Raw genomic sequence first — 8,544 nt, 5'->3', positions numbered from 1 at the left:
TTTATCATCTTGATATCATTCAACCTTTGTACTAGCGATCATTTAATTAAATAATTTCTTTGTATCTCTTTGTCATCTCTCTGTATTTCTTTGTCATCTTGATGTACTGATGATGGTCAAATCTTGACCAAAACACTTTTATAATTTTAAATATATGACTTTCGTTTAAACATTTATCTATTGTGGCTGTATGCTGTCTATTATTTATATTTTGTATTTTTGAGTCACCTTTAAACATTTTAAATTTCATCTTTTGTTGATTAAAAATACGTTTATTTTAACATTTAAAGAAACATTTTTTTCGAAAAACGTTTATTTAAGGTTTGAAGAAATATTTCTTTTAACATTAAAAAAACGTTTTTTAATGTCAAAATTATTTAAACAAAATTAGAAAAAATAACAATGTAGAATTTTTTAAAATTTATTTTTTTTATTGACAGCCTAAATATTAGACAACTAATTTTATTAATTAATTCTAATTTTTAATTATATTTTAATCTTTTTCACTTACTGCCGCGATCGGGTTTTAAACCTGGGATTTTAGGGTTATAAGTCTTGTATCTTATCCGCCACTTGTAACTATCGATGTACACAATTCTTATTGTCTATATATGGTACACTTAACGCAATTATATTTATGTTAACTTCTCTTCCGTAATTATTTTATTATCGCGACCCATTTTTTATTAATTTGAGCTTTATAAAATAACATTTTTTTTATATTTATAAGAAATGTCATAAATATTAAATAAATATTTTTTTAATTATATTTTAAATAAATAAATAACAAAAAACAAACATTTATTAAACGTCATATAAACTTTTAAAAAGGATATTAGATAAAAGGATAATAGATATTAAATAAATGTTTCCTTAAACCATCATTTCAAATAAATAATTAATGTGAAATAAAATATTTACTAAACGTTAAATAAACATGAAATAAATATTTTTTATTATCACATTTTAAATGAACAAATAATGTAAAATAAACATTTTATAAACGTTAAACAAACATTTCTTCAAAAAATATTTCTTTAAACCTTTATTTTAAATAAATATTTAATGGTAAACATTTTTTTTAATAAACATTAAATAAATGTTTAAAAAATATTTTTTTAAATCATTATTCAAATAAAAAATAAATTCAAAATAAACATTAAATAAATGTTAAATAAATGTTAAATTAATGAATTTTGAAAACGAATTTTAAAAAATGTAAAATTAATGAAAAATAAATGTTTAAAAACATTTAAAAAACATTGTCTGCTAATTGAAAAAATCTGTTTTGACCAAAAATATAAATAATCGACAAAATCGGAGAACGCGATCGAGGTATACTGAGCTTTTTGAATTTATGACGAGCACAATTCTCTGTCTTTTTTCGCCGTGTTTTTTAGTAGCAGGGAAAAGAAACGTCGTTATATGTCGGAGAACAAAATACAGTCGCTAATATATTCATTTGTTTTAACTTCTCTTCTTCTTTGTATCGTTGCTGATCGTGCAACTATGATAGATAATCTTGATATCGTTCATCGTGGCCGCATTATTGGGATGTGGGAATATGGAATAGGTATGCGAGATATTGCATGTCGTATTTCGTAAAACAAATGTGCGTAAATGGATTAAGCGATGGCAAGAGGAGGGAACGGAAGGATTAAAAGATAAAATGGTAGACCGCGATTGACGAATGTTGAAGAAAATGCAGCTTTAATCGCTCGTGTAAATTCTAATCCTTTTCTCAGTATCGCGTTCTGTAAATCAATTGAATTTACAGATATCTAATTGGACAGCGCAAAGACATTTACACGAAGCGAACATGTATTGTTATCGTGCTGAAATATGTAAGCGCGTTTTAGTGAATAAAGAAATTTCACACTTCATAGATATATTATTTGCGCGACGTCTTCTGCGCTTGACTCCTACTGCTCGTATCCTTTCCAGTTCTTTGAATTATAAGGAGTCTTAGTTAGTTTGATTTGTAATACGATTAGTTTGATTTGTAATACAGATTTAGTTCTGCTAGCTTTATAGAGCTGAACAACTGGGCTTAAATCTAATAATTTCAAGAATTCGACGTTATTTATTTGTACAATACAAACTACATGTCTGCGGATTACTATTTCGTAAGTGCAACTTGCAAAACTTTCGTATCAAGTAAATGTCACGATTTGACAGCTTGAGACGCCATGTTACACTAAAAAATGGTAAAAAATATACAATATCAATTTCGAAATGTTTGGTCGTTCTCGGTATAAACTTTATCTCACAGACACGTGTTAATGTATACTTTAATCCTGGAAAAAGATTTTCAAATCTGTAAAAAAGAAAAAAACATTTGTTATACAAAAATTATGTAATTTAGTTGGTAATACAGACGACTTTAGGATCCTTTTAAATCTAAATATTTCTTTATATTTTTTTGCATATTAAGAAATGCGTTATATGCTATATTTGATATCTGTCTTGATAAAAAATTTTTATAAAAAACTAAATTTATAAGATAAACAAACCTCACTCTACGTCCCACTACGAATACTTACAAAAAATTAAAAATTTCTAAGATTTTGTCTCATCTATGTAGTTTTTTATACTTTTACGTAAAATTTTTTTTCGCCTGGTATACGTATATATATTATATATTTTTAGCACTGGCAGTGAATTTTGGAACATAGTCCTAATTTACACACTGCGAACTACTAGTACTCTAAATTGGAGGTCAGTACTATTGGCTTACTGACAAGCTAGTTGGTTATTTTACATATATTATTTGGATAGTACTAAATTATGCATTCACAAAAGGCCTATTTGTGTGATAGAAGAAGGCCAATGAACAGTACAGCAAAAATATTTGAATTTCTAGGTCAGTACTACCCAACTTGTTAACGGTTAGCAATTCGGCCAATGATATCACAGTAAGTGATACTCTCAATTACTCATATTATTACTCGCTCGCTAACTCTTACTATGTAAATTAGGCACAAAGTTGAACATTAACGTTGCGTTTATGAGAGTTTATTTACTCTAATTCATAATTACATTGATCAATTATCAACGATCTTTGGCATGTACAGAAACGGAAATTGATATTAATAATCTGATTAGTAAATTTTAAATGTTGAAGACATACGTTTAGTTCAGTCGTATATTTTATTCAGTCTCGCGCGCGCGCGTGTGTGTGTGCGTGCATGCATGCATGCATGTGTGCATATATGTTTTAAAATAATAAAATTGTGAATAAAACAAACGGAAAATTATTAAAATTCAAAAATTGTATAACAACACATTACTATGTAAGATTTTGCATTTAAATCAACAATGTAATAATATATTTTGCATTTTATATAATGAAATAATTATTACATAAACAATTTTAAGCATTTATTTAATAGTTGGGGAAAGGAATCATGCTATTTATAGAATAAAAAAGAATCTGTTACAAAAAATAAAAAATTATGTATTTATTGATTACAAAGCAGTGAGTTTTGTAATGTTATTTAATATTTATACAATAATTAAATAGAATGATATATTTTCATGTATTTGTATTGAAATAAAGTTACTCGTAAAGAAAAACTTTATTTTTTATTTTTTATTTTTCACCGAATTAAAATCCTGATTTAAATAAGAAAATATTCTTTTATATGGCTATAATCGTTAATACAAAATCACCATTTAGCAAGAAATGACTGTTATTAATGAAGTTGAATCAATGACATTCATGTCGAGATTATCCATTACTATATTTCATTACATCAATATTGTCATGATGTCAATTCAAATTATTTCTCACTGGATGTTATCGAAAAGACTGGAACTTTAATCTAATGCAAATGAAAGAGACATTTACCGTTAGACAAAGATGACTTGGAACAAGTTTTGTCAAATTTTCGATTGTAACTTCTAGCAGTTAACATAATTATTTTGATTCTTTACGTAAGTTTCGTGAATGAAATAAAGCAAAACTAATCTCTTGGATTATAAATATAACTTATAATCATTTTTTTAATGACAATTTTGACGCTTTTGTGGTAACACCAGAAGGTTTGTGGGTTGCTGTGTTCCATTGCTAATGCCAACGTTTCGTAAACCTTATGTCATTTATTTCATCAGGGCGAGGAGTGCTCTCTGATACGTTATATATAAATAAATTATTTTTTTAATTGAACCACTTGTTTTTGAAGGAGGTTTGCAATATTAATTAAAGTTTAAAAAATTCATTATATATCCTATTTCATTATTATCATTATTATATTATCATTATTTTGACAAATTTAATGTTTTTCCCTTTTCTTTAAATTATACAGACATAACAAAATTTAATTAAAAACTTAATCTCAGAGTGTTTCAAACTGTTGATTCACCGCTTGTGAGCAGCAAGAGCGGACTAAATTGACAATGAATCGAATAGTCCTCTCTATTTGCAATTTTTCCTCTCTTTTGCAATTTTTGTAATAGTTAATGAAATATTAATTTTTAAAGAAACGCACATTCAGCCCATCTACTACCAAATGTAAGTGCGTGGCGTAATATGACTGCCCAGCGTTCAAGGTTGATAGACACGTGGAGAGTAATTTATTATTATAAATGATAATAACACATCGATCGGCGCAATTAGCGCATGGACTATGATCATTAGCTCTGCTCTAGGCTATGATTATCCTCTATTTTTTTTATTAAAATTAAATTTTCTGAGGATATAAGAAATATATTTTTGTATGTATGTGTCTAAGTGTGCGCTGCATACGTTGCGTGCATACGAGTACATTTATGAACAGTGAAATGTGACATAGGATTGTGTGCTAAAAATAATTTTATTCGTTCTTTTCCTGGTAGGAAAATGACAAAGCGATCATTTTCTCACTATTTTGCTATAGATAACATGGTGCGTTTTTTGAAGTATTTCAATACATCAAATCTATAATCTTTTAATGCAAGAACTGCTCAAAGTGTCATCTTCTCTCTCTCTTGTACATAAAATTTTGCCATTCAAACAATGCTGCGTGTTGCATGGTAAGCTACTTGATTAACCGCACACAAGTGATGAGTGTTAAAAAATAACTTTTTCCTCATTTTAAATGTAAATATTTTTGTCAACGATTTTTATATTGGTCCATATATTGTCTTCTGCCGTGATTAAATGACACTTAAATGAACTAGGGTAAATCGCCCAAGAGTGAGTTTTTTCTTTGAGACTATGTATAAGGACTTTGTACAGTAAAGTGATACTTTCAAATTATATTCTTTACACTTTAAACTAGAAATTTGTCAAGTGTTAATTTAATACTATTACTTGGTTTTACAGGAGATTAATTCTATTAAGAAGGGAAAAATGCGAACTCTTGAGCAAATGTTTTCTTAAGAGCAAATTTGAAATTTGCGTATGAGAGAGAAGACGGCACTTTGAGCAGTTCTTGCATTAAAAGATGAGAATGGATTAGGTTTATTGGAAAAACTATATACTATAAAGAAAAACAAACCATGCTAGCTATAGAAAGGTGGCGAGGAAATGATAGCACTCTGTCATTTTCTTGTCACAAAAAGAATAGATAAAATTATTTTTCAGCGCGCGATTCTATATAATGTCACACTTTGCCATTCATAAATATACGCACACAAATATGGACACATACACATATACGTACAAAAATACATTTCTTATGTCATTAGAAAATTTGGTTTTAATAAAAAAGATAGAGGCTAATCATAGCTCAGAGCGGGGATTCAGCGCCATTCGCCGATCGTTACCATTGTCGTTCGTAATTAATTAATTTTCTACCGACAGACGCAGGGTCTCACGAGACCCGCGAGTTAGAGTTGTCTATTTTTTTCAACTGTGAAGAAAATGAATAAATGAATATTTGCCTCTATGATGAATATGTGTTTTTATTTCTCCTTTATATTTGAAATAATTATAATAAGAAACTGCTTTTCAAATGTTTTAAAACAATTTCATTCTTGGGTCGCTTTTAACTCTGCGTTCACCGTACGTGTGAATATCACGACGTCCACTACCCGAGGGTTACCTTTCCATAGAAATGGGCATAAGTCTGGATCTACAATGACGAGAATTGATTATGATTTGTCCATTTCTTATGGCTTATGGCTTAAAAATGTCACAAATGGAGGGATCTGGCTCAGGGACGGGAACAGTGGCGGGATTTGGTATTTGCGGCAATGAGCTTTCGAGTTCCTGACGCCTAATAATAATAATAATAATAATTTGTCTTAAAAATCAACAAGCCACAAATAGACGAATTATGAGTTTGTATTTCTCTAATTAGCTAAACAGATTATTATTTTATTAGTATTAATAAAGTGCAATAGTTAGTTTCGGAGAAATAAGGGGTCACTTTAGATCTACATGTCAATATCGACAATTTTTTTCTATAATAATAATAAGAAAATATCAAAGATAGTTAAAGGAATAATTTTTGCATTGTTTGTTTTAGAAAAATTCAAGTTTAGCGAAATGTAAAAGAAATTGCTCATAATCATGTATAATTTTGTAAACACAATTATATAAATATATAAATATAAATGAGGACTCTCAATCTTAGCAATTAAACAATTTTCCAATAAAAATGTAATTTACAAGATTCCTTGCAAAGATCGCGCTGTATCGTATGTTGGATAAACAGGTCGAAAATTAGTCATTAGAATATCTGAACATTGAAATCACATTAACAGTAGTAATAGAAACCACTCATGATTACAGAACATCGACTTTAACCATGAATTCAATTGGGAGAATGTTCAAATTCTTGATATGGAGAGATTTCTCAATAAACGACTAAATTTTGAAATGTCTCATCTATATGTAAAAGAATGGACTTAATTTAAGAACGGACACGGAATGCTGGCATCATTCGTATGCCTCCTTATTGGACACGTTTAAACAAAATTGATTTTCGAATTTTGTTGTAAGTATTGGTTGACACTCTTAGTTGTATTTATTTTCAATGCTTGTTTGTTACATTGTAACGTTTAATTTTAAATGACACGTTATGACCCATCAAACGAGAATGAATTGAAATGGATTGAAATAAATTCAGATTTTCTGAAATACGGATTCATGAATGTTAAAATAAATCCTTTTCAATCCTGAATGCATTTTATTTATAGGAATGGCATGGAATATAAATATATATATATATATATTTCTATACTTTTTAATCTAAAAATAATATTATAGTATTTTGTATGCATCGTGAATACTGCTTAATTTAAAATTTTGAATATGAAATGCAGTTTTTCAATCCAGTTGAACCTAAAAATAATATCAGTTATTTCTATGCATTGTGAATACTGCTAAATTCAAAATTCTGAATAGGAAATGTAGTTTTTTAATCCAATTGAATAAAAAAAAGTTTTTCTTTTAATGGCCCATTTTCTTAAAATGGGCCATAAATACTATTCAAAATTGTGAATAGAAAATCCATTGTTTTAAAAATGCATTATAAATGCTATTTTATTCAGAATTATGAATAAGAAATTTTTCGCTTTAATTCAATTGAGTTAAAAAAAGTTGTACCGTAAAAATATATTATGAATTCTATTTCATTTGATAGAAATTTAAAAGAAACATTTAAAAAAAACATAAAGAAAACTACGTAAATATGTAAATAAATGTATGTAAATTCCTTATTTTGAATTAGTAAATTAATCACTTTTATGTATGCTTTATATTAATACATTTCCTTTATTATACAGCTAGCGTATATTTTTTGTATAAAAGTTTTAAAATAATGACTATAGAATTTCATGTAATTATTACTTTAATTTATTTAATAAACTTTCACATATATAAAAATTTTTTTTTATATTGAATTTAATTCATTTTTATGGATTTAAAATACGGATTCAGGTGGATTTAAAATTTCTAATCCAATATTTCAATATATTTTTGTTTACTGGGAACATACACGAGTTTATATTCAAAAGAACGATATATATATAATATATAGTTTAATTTTCTTATTTAATTTTATAATTGTGAATCATTATTTCTGAGCTGTATTTTGTTTCCTATTGAGGTGAGTCATTTGTTTTATTATTCGATTTTTTCTTACTTTATAATGGCAAATTGTAAAATTGATATAGTTGATTGCTGCATTTCTACCAATCTGTAAGTAACTTGCTCTCAATGGAAGAGTTTTGTATTCGCTGAGGAAGACTAAAGGGAATCGAAACGTTCGAAATAAAATAAAGATAACCATTAATACTTATAGTATATTACTTCTTCTATCTCTTCGCTTTTACATCCGTGTGTGACTCTCATTAGCCTTATCTGAATTTTTATTTTATTGTTTATAATTTTATATGTAATTATTATGAAAAATTCTTTTACATTTTTACAAACTTGGTTTTTTTCTAAGACAAACAAAGCAAAAATGATCTTTTTAATCATTTTAATTATTTTTTCATTATTATTATTATTTTTACTTTAAAAATAATTTTACTAATTTTAATAATTTTTTAAATGAAAGGATATATGAATTGTATGGACATTTTTCATGTATAATTATATATGTTTATAAATAT

Source organism: Trachymyrmex septentrionalis, unplaced genomic scaffold, assembly GCF_001594115.1.
Source record: "Trachymyrmex septentrionalis isolate Tsep2-gDNA-1 unplaced genomic scaffold, Tsep1.0 scaffold202, whole genome shotgun sequence".
Lineage (NCBI taxonomy): Eukaryota > Metazoa > Arthropoda > Insecta > Hymenoptera > Formicidae > Trachymyrmex > Trachymyrmex septentrionalis.
Note: the sequence above shows the minus strand (reverse complement) of the source record.